Genomic DNA, 2,882 nt, shown 5'->3' with positions numbered 1-2,882 from the left:
GTACCTCTTGTTTCCTGAAGTGAGCTCAGACCTCCTGCACAGTGTGTAAGAAACAGGGGATAAACAAGGGGATAAATATTAAGTCCCACATCTGAAAGCCAACTTCACAAAAAATATGCAGTAAATGACACATGATAATGGGGAAGGAGTTGCCAGAGGCCTTAATGAATGGTGGTGAGCAGGGCTGGAAAAATAAATTATATAATAATCTCCGATTATATTCCCTTTGACATAAATTAACCTTGACCCGGAACAACAGTGCTCCTTTCCAAGGGAAAATAACCCAGTGCAGTTCATAATCATGAGTCAGGAGTCCAGTGCAAAGTGGTTTGTGTTTGCTCTTTGTTTTGTTAAAATTTTGCCTCATCTGGTGAATTTTGTGGAAAGGACGGGAAGAGGGAGAGCAGCTTCCAGGCAGAACTACCAGTTCCTGACTCTGGGTGGCTGGGAAGAAGCTGCTGAACCTCAACCAGAGGTACTGGCTTTTGGAAGCTCCAAAGAGCACGTGCAACACTCTGGAGGAGTGTTTCAACCAGTGGCACTGGTTGGTATCAGATGCTGTAGATAAAAGTAGGAGGAGCTGTAGGAAATTGGAATTCTGGTGTGAATTAACACACCCAGGAGAGAAGTTTCTTCCTGATCCTCATCAGTCAGGGGTTGCCTGACATGCCAGCACACACATCACCAGACATGCTCCTGTATTTTTATTTCTCTGCACCAAGAAACAAGCTCTGTCACTGCTTCACCTCCTCTGTGACACAGTTTCCTAATTAACTTCAGTCCTTCTACCTCCAGTTTAATCCCATGTTTTCCTGTCCTACCCACCACGCACCAGACTGTCCCTCTCTCAGACCGCAGTCTTTGTCTTTCAGAACTCTGTGTTTCCCAACTCCCTTTAGGGCTGGAACACCTCAGGTCATTTCCCTGCTTCCTTAAGTGCATGTTTTCTACATCTTCAGATCCTCTTCGAATTGCTCCATGTCTTCCTCAAAATGTGGTGCCCAACATGGAATAAAGAAACCCAGCCAAGGCCAGAGGAGTGTGGGAGGATTATTTCCCATGTCTTGTAGATTATATTCTATTTTATACAATCCGGATGTGTTTTTTTTTCCAACACCACATAAGTACTGAGACCCTCATACATTTTCCTACATTCCTTCCCTTTTTTTTTTTTTTCCTTTTTTTTTTAGACTATTTCCCCAATGTCTGCCAGTGCTCAAATCCAGGAGAGAAGAAGATGTTTTCTACTGCTGTTATAGATGGATGCTGCTGATGAATCAGCACGTGAAATTGGGTAATTAATGATCTTTGGAATAACCAGCTCCCTCCAGGTTTCAGTTTTACCTGAAGGGATGATGTGCCAGCAAAGGAGAAATGCAAGATACATTAAAATAATACAGCAATGGAGTAAATTTCAGGAAAAAGACTCAGCGTGCTATTTTTTCTTCATTAAACGTGATGAGCTCATAAAAACCCAATTAATTAGTCAGGATGATGTGAATGACTCGTCAGACCTAATTTTAGCAGCCTAAACTTAGCCAGCACTTCCACAACAGTCATCTCATCTCCTTCAGCAACAAATGGAGAGGGATGAACCTTTCCAGGATAAATGGAAATGCCTGCAGCTCCCTAAAAAGCCAGATTAGTGGGATGAGCTCCCCTGTGGGGACAGGGGAGTTCCAGTAACCACAGAGAGCCTCGACAGGCAGGCCAACACTGAATTTCTTTGCAGCTGAGGTCAGGTGAGATAAACCCCACCAACTCAGGAATAATTATTTTACATTAGCATGAAAATTAAACACCATGCAAATTAACTGTAATTATCAGGTGGAGAAAGCACAGTGAGATATTGCTTATTAAATAATTACAGAGCATGGAACTTCCACGTCACAGCCAGTTTCAGAGCCTCAACACTTCACTTTCTTCCAAACTGAGCTGGCAGATGAGTGTGTTGGATTTCTCTGCGAGGGATCATTTTTACACAGCAATTGGAGATAAACATATTTCATTTTGACAAAATCACCCTGTTTGTTCTCCAGATTGATTTTTGCCTTTCTCAAGAGGCACAATATACTAAAAAGAAAAGCAGAGTGAAATGAAAGACGCTTTGGTATCAAATATTGCACAGCTCATTCCAAACACGTGATCCTCTCCTCGAGGCTCAAGCTGGTTTTGCTGATTTCAGGCTGGAGCTCTTGTTTTGATTTCTGCCCAGTGCACGTGGGGCAGTTTGGCCAACCCTGTGAGCCACCAGAGCCACGTCCCAGAGCCTCCCCACAGCCCCAAGCCAGATATCCCACAGCCCTCAGGATGCTGAGAGATCAGCACTTCTGGGAATGGCTCATGGAAAAGCTCTCCAGGATCCCAGAGTGGATCCCACAGGACTAGGCAGGGCATAAGCAGGTTTCCAAAGCCACCCAGTGAGACTGGGGTCAGTCATTCTTCTCCCTCCTGTGAAGAACAGCCCCACAGATTCCCCAGCAGAACCCTGGGGTGAGGGTTTCATCCAAACTGCTGGAGAAGAATCCTTGGTTGGGATGGTGGAGTTTCAGAGACTCCCAGAGAGAGACTGGGAACCGGCTTTCCAAACAAATCAGGCAGCTTTGACCTCTGACCTGGAGGGCACAGATCATGATCTGTCTCTGGGCACGTCCAACCCCAGGGGCAGCAAAGTTTACAGTGAGTTTGCTCAAGAGCAGCAGCTCCCTAAAAACCCAACTGGGAACTGTTGTATCCGGTGCCAGACCTGATCTGTCACTGATAGCCCTTGCAGCTCAGCACCCTGCCCACTGTGGGCACGCTGTCAGCGGGGTCTGTGACGTAAATGCTTGTGCTCGTGAGTTCACTGTTTGCACTCCAAGAGCTGCGACGGGAGGATCCTC

The 2,882-nt window shown here is 45.8% G+C and overlaps 1 long non-coding RNA gene across 1 annotated transcript; it reads left to right on the top strand.

Annotated features, from left to right (window-relative positions):
- The first annotated feature begins 290 nt into the window (after window positions 1-290).
- On the top strand, window positions 291-1,423 carry LOC114071336. Its single transcript, XR_003574019.1, has 3 exons — window positions 291-475; window positions 960-1,066; window positions 1,191-1,423. It is a non-coding gene; the product is annotated as an uncharacterized LOC114071336 (long non-coding RNA).
- The last annotated feature ends 1,459 nt before the right edge of the window (window positions 1,424-2,882 follow it).

This window comes from Empidonax traillii, unplaced genomic scaffold, assembly GCF_003031625.1.
Source record: "Empidonax traillii isolate 1590-97213 ecotype Southwest subspecies unplaced genomic scaffold, ASM303162v1 scaffold1965:size46107, whole genome shotgun sequence".
NCBI lineage: Eukaryota > Metazoa > Chordata > Aves > Passeriformes > Tyrannidae > Empidonax > Empidonax traillii.
Note: the sequence above shows the minus strand (reverse complement) of the source record. Positions and strands in the feature narration are given on the sequence as shown.